Below are 12869 nucleotides of genomic sequence, written 5' to 3'. Positions count from 1 at the left end.
AATGGTGCTTGAAGTAATTACACCCTGTAATGTCACCCGCTGTCTAGTCCTCTCCAGTAAGCCTCAGCGTGGTAGCTCAGAAGTACCGTACACAGCCCACCGTTCTCCCCTAAATGACTCCATTAGCCAGAAGGCACCATGCGATCGCTTCTTCCTGCGCAAGAATATGAGGCATGCTTCAACAACAGCCTAACTGACTGCATACAAGGGAATAGTTGGTCTCTGGGAGGAAACACACACAAACAATGTGACCGTCGTAGCTGTTTTTAAACGTCCGCGCAGGGTTTTGCGAGGGAGAGCTTTGAGATGGCAAGAATTCTGTTTACAATACAGAACCTTTATTCTGCGTTCAGACACATTACACTTCTGTTGTGCAAATAGTTGAAGTAAAAAGGGGGGGAGGAGGGGGGGGGAAGCTATCGAATCCGTCTGAGAAATTCGAGCATTGATGCAATCTGCTGCAATCTTCTCTGTTAGTTTGCAGTTTTGAAAAGACGCTAATGCACCGTGTTTGGAAATGATGAAAGTCATCATTCCCAGGGCACATTTTGTGCAATATTACACGACAAAGTACACTACAACACGTTCTTTTATCCAACACGTGCAACGCTTTGTTTTTGGTGCTTATTAGCAAATGACAGCATGCTAGACTAAAAATGTGAGTAAGTAGTATATAGCTGCTTAGTATTGTCACTGTGGATTCAGGCGTTATTGCTCCTACGCACCAGGTGCTTTAAAACAAGCATAATCGTAATTTCATTTAAAAAAAAAAAAAAAAACATTAAATATGCAAAAGAAAAATAACTTAAAAGCTGCAAAGAAATTTGTTTCATTGATACAATTTTGCACAAAATATTCAAAACATCTTTTACACAAACCTCTTGTAAAACGTTATAAAAGGGGATCCTTCACAACTCAAGAAGTTTGCTCTTTGTGAACTGCATCATCTGCTGCTTTCAATAGATAATAACTTAAGATTATTTCCCAAATTTTGACCTTGATTGTTGTTTCGTCAGTTGTGATTATTCAGTGTTTGAGAAAATGATTCACATTCCCTCAAAACTTGGTTTCACACTTCAAACAAACTGGCAGTTTATTTAGCCAAGTAACCTTCACTGCCTTCTGTTTTATTTCCCCGGCAGCCTTATCTTTAACTCGGCACAGTTTGTGTATGTTGCCTTCTTGCAGCACGGAATAGAAATCCTTCTTCGCTCTTGGTGTCTTGGAAGGATCCAGCGCAATCCAATATTAATGCACCTGAGCCAGTGTGACTGAAGTGACTGCCGCTGTCAAGCAGTCTGCCCTCCAGAAAATTCTAACCGATACCTCCTCTCTGCAGCCGCCAATCGCCCTTACGAACCCAAGCCTCCAAACCCCCTGGGGGATATTTAGTTTAAGTCATTTTCTCCTCCTGTGTCTACGCTTCTCCTCCTTCCTCTTCTTCCTCCTCATCCATTTTAGGCCGCAGACTTGTTTTCTGCTTATGACTGTGAATGATTGAGGCGCGTTGCTCCGGTGTCAGCTCCGCTCCAGGGGAGAACGCAGCAGGACACGGACAAACAAAAACTATCACCTTCTAAGAGGGGTTCAACTCGCATTGGGGGGATGAGTGTGAGTGCCTGAGTGTGTCTCTGACTGCGAGTGTGCGTGCAGCCTTCTCCCTGGGGGTAGACATCTTATCTCAGCGGCGTCTGCGGGGAAAAAAAAAAACAGGCCAATATGTCGGTGCAAAGATGTGCTGCGGGTGAGAACAGATACTGAGACCTTCTGATTTGCCCGCAGTGACAGGAGCATAGGGCGTCCCACTTTACTGTGCAACCAGCCATCTCTGTCCAACTCTGCCAGACATGGAAATTGAGATGGACTTTATGGATGGGAAGGAGAGACATTCTGTAGCAAAGAATATCATACATTATTGAAACAGTCCTATCTGCGACAGACAGAGAATAAGCTGTCACAACTGAACCAGCAGAAATGTCCAAGTCCTTCTAAAAACGTGGATATATGGCGAAACCCAGAATCAGGAAGAGTTCAGGCTGCAAGCAGCAGAATCGAGTCTCTTTCTTTGATTATATTTAACGATAAATGGGTGGTGAGAGCATTTACTTCCATTCGACTTTTTGCGGTGCATCATAATTTTTTTAAAAGAAAGGCCCAAATTTAAATCCATCGATCTGCAGGAAACCTTGGCAGGATGCCTGCACTCAGCACACCATGATTGGCTTTGGAACATGGCAGATAGGATGGTCGCACATTGTAACCATAGTTCTTTGGGCACATGGACATTTGCGTCTTTGCAAACTTATGAAGCGGCAACTCTTGTCGACGTCACCCTTTAGTTTGTGAACTGCTCTTTTGAAGCCTCGAGTCTGGCAATTTTTCTCTGTCGTTATTTTTTTTGTAGCCAGAAGTGACCATGTTTGGATACGGATTCCAGCTATTTGACTGCACTCCCGGCATGTCAATCACGCCCCCAAACATACCTCTCTGAGGTCTAATATCTAATTAATTATGGAATTATTTTAAGAGGGACCACCCGAACACTGAACAGGAGTGACGAGCTAATGACACCTAAATTACTTATGGAAAAAAAAAAAATGATTGAATTTGTATTTCATGAGAGAAGTTTTTTTTTTTTTTTTTTTTTTAATGAGTCTTTTCACTGTAAATTTGCATATAATGTGTTCACAGCTAATCCAGATGAGCCCATTCAAGCTTAATGGTGGCAAGTAAATTGTGTTTCAAAGGCGTTGCAGGATTGACCCGCAACACCAGAAAAGGGAAGGTTCAAAGAATATTAACATTATGTGAATGAGCCGCGGGTACTCTTTAATGACATATCAAAAAACTGACAAAGAAGGAGAGATGCATTTGCGGGTAAAAATATGGAAACATGTCTCTGGAGATGAAGATAATTATTGCACGTTACAGTACCGTGCCTTCTAAAATTATAGGCGCAATCTAGCTCCTGTTTACCAAGGAGTCGCATGAATTGCTGGAAAAAAAATCAGAGGTTATTCATTAACCCAAAATGTGCTGACAAATAAACTTGCCTTGAAAGTGTTGACACTCACACTGTGTCTACACAGCAGGCGAATCCTGTCTACAGGATTCGATCTGTAGGTCACCCATGTTTGGAAATACTGAGAGCCAAACACACGAACGCTGCAGTTACGCACGTAAAACACCGGAAAACAGATTTGAGGTGTAAAAATATCTTTCAGGTTGCGTTTATGTGTGTAATGTGTGAGTAAAACAGGACCCGTTATGCCACACGTAACATCACAGTGACATCTGGCGGGAAGAGGATGCTGCCAGATCCCTTCCAGAATAAAGGCGGGAATACTAGGTGTCACTTCAAACATGTCAAAACACAGCAAAAGTGTTTCTAAGTGCTGAGAATGGCTGCACGCAGAGGCGAGATGAAAACTGTCACAGTGAGGTGGTGATATACTCGACTGTACAGGAAAAAACAAAAAGGTGGTGGAAGAAGTTGGGAGAAAGAAAAAAAAAAAAAAAAAGCCTGCTTACTTTCTCATCTTTGCACATATGGGCTGTGTGACATAGGTCTGTCTGTCAGGCTGTAATTTTTTTTGAATGTTGTCCCAATAGCACACAGAAATGAAGGGAGGCAGGTTTCACACTGATTGACAATTCAGAAAGCGCTTCATTTGATGCGTACTGACAACGTCAGCCCTCCTCGGCCCGTCGAGTGCATTGACAGGGTGATGTGTTCAACGTCTCCAGCTGTGCTGCGAAAACTACGGTTGCAATTTTGCAGACGCTTCAACCCTCTGGCAGTATTTTATTGGCTCAGTGGGTGACCTGCCACCACGGTGGTCACAACACGACCATCCATCCTGTGAAGAAGAAGGCAGTATGCAGGTCCAGGTCTTTGAAATGCACTTATTGTAAGTCGCTTTGGATAAAAGCGTCAGCTAAATGAAATGTAACGTAATGTAATGAAAGGTGGGAGAGTATGGAGTCATAGTCCGGTTATAAACTCACGATCACTTCGTGGATGCATGCAGCTGTATCGATGTGCATCTCCGTGCTGTTTGTTTGTGTATCCAGTGGGTAAACATTTCCCCTCGGGATAATTGCAGACTGGTTTTTGCATCATCAAACCTACACTACACTACAAACACCTACCAAAAAAAACAACAAAAAAAAACGCATGCAACTGGAGCTTACAGTCTCTTATCTGCTGAGTTTATCCTTCCTCTGAGCATCTTTGTCATGCGAGTGGTCATTATTTCTGACAGCAAAATTGTGCATCTCAGAGGAGCCAGCTACACGGGGCATCACTTTCACTTTCCGAGCGCCGTTCACTCATTCGGCGTTCACAGGGCCGACAACAGCAATCTGCCGCCATGCAGAATACAAGGAGACAAGTTTTAGATTTAATTTGTATTTCCCATAAACTCACTCATCCCACAGTGCTCTCGCTAAAATAGATTTTCCTTTGAGCATGCGAGATGGTGCCGTGTCCTCGGCCTCCACGAGCCGAGCACTCTGGGGAAATCACATGATAGCAGGTCCTCCAGTGCCCCCATCAGGATCTTCTCTGCACCTCTCTTCATCTCCTTCATCTTCAGCATCTCTTCCTTATTAAAAGTTGTTTCTTCCGTTTCGACCACAACAACGGCATTTCTTTTTCCTCCCTCCCTCTCCCCCTCTCGCTCTCTCTCTCTTTCTTCCTCTCTCTTGTAGTTGTTAAACTCAGGAAAGCCCAGAGTATTGCTGCTGGGTGAAGCCATTACGAAACAGCAAACAGACATGTTGGGTCGGCAAACAGTGGTGTGCACACAGGTGGTGCAGAGCTAACAGACAGGAATTATTACACTGCTCCTCTGGGACTGAGCCTCCGCACGCTCCGTGTAGGCACAGATGGGCACGTGCACACATACAAATACAGATGAGATCACATGTGCTGCATTAAGAGCTACATGACAAACAGAGACACGGCCGTGCATGTGCATTACAGCTGCACGCGGAAAGTCTGTATCCGTCAATAGGGATTAGATTTGCTTTGTCCGGGAACAAAAGAGAAATGAAAAGGGTAAAGGAGGAAGCAGAGGGAGAAGGCTCGGCATGCGGGGAGGAGGAAGAAAGAAAAAGAAGCAAAGACGGCGAGCCGGGAGGAAGGCAGAGACAAACCTAAATCTCCACTTGTTATTGTACCTGAGGCCAGAGAGTCGACTCGCTCTGCAGCCTGGCTAATGGTGCGACATTCCCCAGCATATTTCACCGGACACATTTACATTTGCTGCCGCTCTGACCTAGTCATAGCACATCTCTCCCTCATTTGTCCCCTACATCTGTGTGTGTGTGTGTGTGTGTGTGTGTGTGTGTGTGTGTGTGTGTGTGTGTGTGTGTGTGTGTGCGTGCGTGTGCGTGTGTGTGTGTATGCAGCAAGGATAATGACTGCATTGATCAGAGACGTCCCCAATGGGTGGTCTTGTTCCGTCAAGGCTGAGAGAAAATGAGAGGGAGAGCGAAAGGAGAGAAAAGAGAGAGCAGGGCCAGAACGGGATGCCCTCTGTTGCGACCCGCCTCGACGCATTAGCCAATCAAATATCCATCTTGGCTGTCGCCTTCCTGCTCCACGCGCACTATCAAAAAATAATCTGCTGCCCCGTTTTTATCGCCCGTCATGTCCCCGTCCCTTCCTTCCTTCATCATTCCCGTCGCTCCCTCTCAGAATTATCGTCTTCTCCAGAATAAGAGGAAGAAAGTGAATAAATGAGAGGGGAAGCAGTGACCGCAGATTCTTCCGGAGGTTCCCAACAGGTCAGAAAAGTACCCTTGAAGTGCAACTAACCGTCTTGCCTTTGACCTCCGTTGGTTTTAACTTCTCGGCTGCGGCAGTAATAAAGAGAGTCTCCGCACTCTAGATTGTGTCACTCTTTAGAGGAGTCTTGAAACACGGCCTTGAACCTTTTATTTATTTTTTTTTATTTTTTTAAACAGACGTCTCTATCTTTCTATGGAAGAATAAATGGCAAGGATTTTGGCTGCCAAGGATTTTTCTTTTTATCTTTTTCTTTTTTCTGATTCACTGGGGAAAACTGGCAGCAAAGCTGAGTGGCAGCTCTTGACTCTATAACTATAATACAAGACTTGCATAAAAAGAACATCTGTTATATTCAAGCCATTGACAAACGAATTCACACGATGCCGATTAAGCCTATCAGGTAAATCTCTCTGAATGTTAAGGTATACAGAGCTTTTAAATCTGATGTCTGGTGAGACATTCCCGCACTGGTCCACTGCAGTGCAGTGCAGACTGGGCATGCTCTACAGGCAGAGCATGAGCACCACAGATTTATGCCGGCCAACTGCCGGTTTAGCTTTAGGCTAATTTGAACTGGGATGAAATAATAACTTTCCAAATAGGTCCAATTGTGGTCGTGTAACAAGTCATTTCATGATCGTTGTGACACTCAAAACAATTTATGCACCCTGTTACAGTTGAAACAGTGTCGTTGGACTAGGCTGCAGCAGAGTCTGTGACATAAGCCCGTGTTTTTGTAATTACTCTCTGCCAGAAGCGGGAGACAAACGTTCTGCGCTGCAGGTTCGATACATCTGTGGTATCGGTGCAGTGTTGACCTTCACTTGGATGTGGTTGCAGGGAAGGCTGTCACTATTCGGTTGTTTTAGTTTTAGCTGACAACTAATGATCATACAGATAATTGTGATTTACGATTTCATTTTCTTTTTCTTTTTGACTTTGTCCGTCAACTTTTTTGCAGCAGGGCAGTCAAAATCTCTTTAAAGTTATCAGGCTCCTTTTCATCTGGCTCAAATCCAAAACGTGTCAACAGTTTTGGATGACGTTTGGCTTTGCGACCAGATCCGTGATGTTAATGTCAACAGATGCTCATCGAAATACAGTCAGTCGAACATTAGGAGTGAAGCACTCAGTAAGTCTTCTCTTAAAACGTGCCATCAAACTGTGGAAGATGGGGGTGTTATGAGATGACGTCATTAAAAGAGTGCCAGTCCACCTTCTGGTCAAGTTGGAGAAAGTAATGTGTTAACAGTGATGGAAATAAAATGAAATCATGGGACAGGTGCAACGGAGAACACCTCCAACGGACGTGTATTATTGGATCAGCCGGAGGGAAGAGCTGTACAGTGCTGCGATTGGTTGTTTCCCTGTAGATCATCTGCAAGTGCAAACATATTTTCAAATCACATTTCATCAGTCCGAATGTTTTCCTCACAAATTGCAGGATCATGAATGTGAGACTGAGAAATTGTGGGTTGTTTATTCCCGTCTCTCATTGATTGAATTATACAGAGTAAAGCAGCATTTTACTCGACACGGACGTATGCCGGTTCCCATCACAACCCCACCATGTCATGTACAAAACAAGTTGATTTCAGGTTTTTAATGGTATTTCCACATTAAATCTGTATCCTGTATGTTCCTTCTCTTGTCACTGAGAACCGGGTTGTGTATGGGGGTCTAGGTATTGCCCTTATCTTTGAAAAAAGAAAAAAAAAAGAAAAGGCACAACACTTTGAGGTCTGACAGCTCTGGAGTTCCATTAAGAATTCTTCTAAATTTACAGTGAGAGCAAACCGCCACAGCTTGCCGCCCACAGAAACAAGGCAATCACTCACCTCAGCCCCTCTACACAGCCAGTCAACACATACACACACACACCAAGATTCAAAGACAAATGCTCATGCACACATGCAGACAGCTTCAGAGATACACACACACACACACACACACACACACACACACACACACACACACACACACACACAAAGCCAGGGGAGAGTACAGATGATAGTGTAGATGAGTTCTCGTTGCTGACAGTCGCCTTCTCCTCTAAGTCTCGTGTTTGTGTGTATGGGTGCTTGCTTGTGTGTGTGTGTGTGTGTGTGTGGGGGGGGGGGGGGGGGGGGGTGGATAAGGATCCGTCATGGAAAAGGTTACATCTGGCACCAGTGCAAACACGAGGCGCAGGCTGTGGGCCGCAAACCACCAGCCAATCTACAATACGCTTCACCTTGAGACACTTGCATATGGAGAAGAAATACACACATATGGCCCAAAACACACACACACACACACACACACACACACACACGGTTGTCAACGCACGAAAAAGGGAAACACATGGTTGTAAAATACACCCAAAGTGAAGGCGCATTATTTCTCCCCTTCCAGCATCTCGCATTCAAAGCTGCACATGTTAGGGTTGACATACATTCCTTTTGGGGCTCTTAAAGGACTTGGCTATTTAGTGCTGATGACATTCAGAAATATTGGTTGGTCTTTGGTTTCTAATCTCTTTCCCGGCACTCCCGAGCAAGTGGGTCATTAAAAGTCAGGGCATATGGCACGATGCCTGCAGGAGATGGAAAAGGACCACATCCCATCATCATCATCATCATCATCAGCGATACGTTTCTGTATTTGTGACTCGGGGAAGCTTCAGAATAAACACAGGCAGGGAAAAAAAAAAAAACATGACCTATAAGGCAGAGGAAGATGAAGGCAAACAGAGAAAGGCAATGAAATGCTGAGATTGAGTTGCGAAAGACAACAGAGACGATGGAAGTTTGCATTTTCACTATGCAATCGCAAATAGACACAAAGTAGAAGGCGCACACAGAGCTAATAAATCCCAAACTGAGTCCCGAGAGTTTGTCTGCTGTCTCCCAGGTACGCATGAATATTAAATGGACTGTGGTAAATCAAGCGGAGGTGTGTTAGTGAGCACTGAAACAGAATTAGTTGGGAAAAGGGCAGATAATAAATTGACTGATTTCACGGTCAATGCCAAAAAGCTTCTCCTTCACGTGAAAAGATCCGGTCCAAGTACGACACGGTGAAGTGTTGGAGCGCCCGAATGGCTTAGATTTGTATTCCTTTCTGTCTTAAGCTTTCCCTACTTCCTATTAACACACACACACTCACACGCATGCATACACACACTTTTACTAAGGGATAATATTAATAAGAAGCAGAGTTATAGTGCTGATTTGATCTCATCATTTCACGCACATTTCTTTCCTCCAACATGACGTGGTTACACAAAAGATATGGGGGCACATACATATAGTGTGTGTGCGTGCGTGCATGCGTGTGTGTGTGTGTCCATACTTTGACATTTGATAGCAGATATACAGACTCTGTAAAGAGTGCTGCAGATGGACACAAAGGATGTTTTTTTTTTTTTGTATTTCTGGATGATTGTGCGCTGCTTCTTCTTCTTCTTTTTTTCCCCTCAGATGCAGCCCTGTATTGTAATGCAGAGGGGAGATGGAGAGTAAGCAGCCGACATGAAGAGAGGAGAGGTGATACAGGTGAGGGAGAGGACCTCGCACACAGAGACAATCAATAAGCTCTCTTCTCAGTCTATTTCCTGTGGGCTGGCCCCAGTAATAGCATTGTGGCAAAGCCATCTGTGTGCAGCCTGGGAATAGGTTGAGGGGGAGGTGACGTGATGGTAAAGTATGAAGGCAGCTCTGCTGTGGGACTCACACTAATTGTTACTTTTGTCATGAAGAGGGCAGAGGAATAACTGGTGGTGAAGATACAGGTACAATGTTTTTTTTCGTGTGATATGTATGTATTGGATTCATTTAGGGTCAAACTGTTGAACATATACCACAGTTTTGTCCAATGGTGGGGTCATTAAAGAGGCTAATGCCACAGGGACTCCAGTGTTTTAATGCTGACAATTACAGCAATTGTTATTTAACCTCATCAAAACTACATGTGTTCACATGACATATGGGGATTATGGATGGAGGTTTTTCTCACCTCAAAGTTTTGGCTTTCTGTGAGGGTTGAATATCCTTAAGTGGACACTTTTTTTTTTTAATATATATATAAATAATGCTTTAAATATTTAATTATTTTGAAAGAAGCTGCTATATAAGTTTAGTCAACATAGTATTGGATTAACTTCCTTTATCTGAGCAGGGAAGTAAGGGAATTCATTTTTAAACCAATTTAATCCTATTCTGAGCTGCCTTTAATGAAAACTACTTCTGCCTGCCCAGGACTGTGATAGGTTAAATGTCAGCTTGACACAACTGAGGCAGGCATGGCAGTTATAGATGAAGTATTTTTATATATATATATATAATGATGTACAGGTGCACACAACTGCAGGGAGAGGTTTGTTGGAGCTGTAGCTAAATGCTACCAAATTAATAGTTTGACAAATTGTAAGTGCCGTAGCAGGTTCCAGTTTGTGTTTGAATATTGATGATGAATTTACACTCTGGTTTCAAAGTATCTGGCAGCTTTTGAAAATGCTTTAAACTCTATTTTCCCCTCGTATTACTATTTCTTAATGCAACAGCCACATTTCAGAAGGGGAAAGATTAAAATCTCATCTCATCTCATAGTTTCCATGCATCATGCACCTGCCTGTCCCTCCATATCCCCAGCAGGGGTGGGAAGTAAAACCCAGCGTGACACATGGGGGATGACGAGGGTGGAATTTCCACTCCGGTGCGGGTGAACCCGACGATTCATTAAAAACAGTGAGCGAGTCAGCAGGAGTGCGACGGCGAGGAGGGATATTCGGGCAGGTGGGGAGGGTGGGGAGAAGGAGGACGGGCGGCGTTGAAGAGAAGGAGCGCAGAGCACAGTGAAGGGCTGTAGCGTCCCTCCATATGGTCAGCCAGTTGGTTGGCGGGCCGGTAGTCAGGTCTCAGTGATGCTGAGCTTCGCCACGCATGACTGCCAAATCATCACACAGACATCCTGAACTCTGAGGAGGGCGATGTTAGCGTTATGGAGAGTGTGTGTGTGTGTGTGTGTGTGTGTGTGTGTGTGAGAGAGAGTGTGTGTGAGAGAGAGAGAGAGAGAGAGAGAGAGAGAGAGAGAGAGTGTGTGTGTGTGGTGTTGGGCAGGTGCACCAGATGTCCACTTTCCACTCCTGTGGCCATTGTCACTAACATGGTACGGTATCGTGGGAGGGGATGGAGGCGAAAATGTCAGACGCTGGAACCAGCGTATCTGGGGCCGGCTGCATCGGCCTGGCGAGCGACCCAGGTAAACACCTCACATGGCAGCAACCCAGGAAATATTTCACAACAGTTAAAAAGGCCAAACAGGAGTGAAACTCCACTGCTGGCTTCAGTAAAAAGAAGATCAGGTGAAAATGTTTTCATAACTGCAGTCAGTGGTCCTCGTCATTTAGAGAGATTTGGTTCATCTGTTGGAAAACGTGCTTATTCGCTTCACTGCTGTAAGTTGGATACCTTTTTTCATATCGGTACGGAGTAGTATATAAAAAAAATTGTCAATAATAATAATAATAATACAATTTGTACACTTTCATTTCAACTATTGTGTTGATTATTAAGCTTTAGTGACGCTGCAAGAGGATTTTGTTGCTCTGTTCCCACCCGATCCCTGGCTTCATGCTACACGACACGAGATTGCTGTTGATCTTATCTTACTCTTTGCAAATAAGCATATCTCCCACAATATTGCCTGTAGCTGTTACGACTGAAGCAACAGTTCAAGAGATATGTTGTTGAAAAAAAGATGTTTTTTGTTTCCTTCCGCTGATACCGGGTTGGGTCGGGGTGCTAGCAGGTTAAGGAAGTTAGCCAAGGCCTCCCTCTCCCGAGGAACATTTTCTAGCTCCAACTGTGGGATCCCGAGGCGTTCCCAGGCCGAATGAGTTATATAATCCCTCCAGTGTGTTCTGGATCTACCCCCCGTGGATCACCTACCAGTTTGGAAGGCGCCCAGGAGGCATCCTAACCAAATGCTCAAACCAGGTTTTTTTTTAATCACCTGCTAAATAAACGAGGGGCAGAATTAGATCTTCGACAAGAAAGTTATGTTTTCGCTGCGGTTTGGCCCACAGAATGAAATACATCTTGAAATCCAGTAGTTCGATATTGACAAAACGTAGGCCATTCTAGAAATGCAATGACTCAATATCACGATCCACGTTCATGGGTTTCAGTATTCGAACTGAATGCAGGAAGCAATTGGGGACAGTGGTTTTATGGAGGAGAACAAGAACCCGTACAACCGCTGAAATGCGAGGCTTCATCTAGTTCTTGAAATTTATGCAGACATATTGTGTTTACAAATTTGGATAAAAGAGAAGACTTCTGGCCTCAGCGGAAGTTTGCCCTCGCCAACTTTCCTTCAAATAATTTTCATTTTGCAGAAATTAATTTCTCATGAGGTTTAATTGTTTTCATTCAGTCCCAGAAAAAATGTTAGGAACTCCCACACTAAACATTGACTGGAATAAGACTCAGAAATGTCGTAAAAGTTTATTCTCCAACATGAAATGCACATGTTCTCGCTTCCTTAATTGTGACTAATGGTATTTTGACAGGGCACACAGCTGGTGTATAGGCAGTACGGGGTGGTGCATCTGCTCTCCTTCTCAACTTCAGTCTGACCTCTCCGAGGGAAGCCGACACACAAACACACATCGCAGGAGGCCACCATCCCACGCAGGGCAGCTGAGTGAGCGAGCTAACAGTCTGTGACCACACTGTAATTATGAGCCGTTTTCTAATTATGAAGCACTTGGTCGGTTCTGCCTCAACCACTGAAACTTTTATTTTATCGCCTGCAGGAGCGGCGACAAAAACTAAGGATGAAAGGATTCGAGGGTAAAAATTGCGGGGTTGCAGGAAGCCACGACAGAGGTTCAGAAATCAGAGGAAGAAAGAAAAACAACAAATAGCGGGGCAGAGTAAAGAGAGTCAACCAAAGAAACGGGGAGAAACAGCCGTCTCTCAGCTGCAGTCTTCTCAGCAGGGCTTTCCACTGAGAAAAGTGCCAGCGAGCTGCCTGTAAAACAGAATCATTACACCATTAACCCCCAATCCATCTTCATTTGACCACG

The sequence above is a fragment of the Embiotoca jacksoni genome, unplaced genomic scaffold (assembly GCF_022577435.1).
Source record: "Embiotoca jacksoni isolate LCO1_2020_lvr unplaced genomic scaffold, fEmbJac1.0.p SCAF_32, whole genome shotgun sequence".
Taxonomy (NCBI): Eukaryota; Metazoa; Chordata; class Actinopteri; family Embiotocidae; genus Embiotoca; species Embiotoca jacksoni.
Note: the sequence above shows the minus strand (reverse complement) of the source record.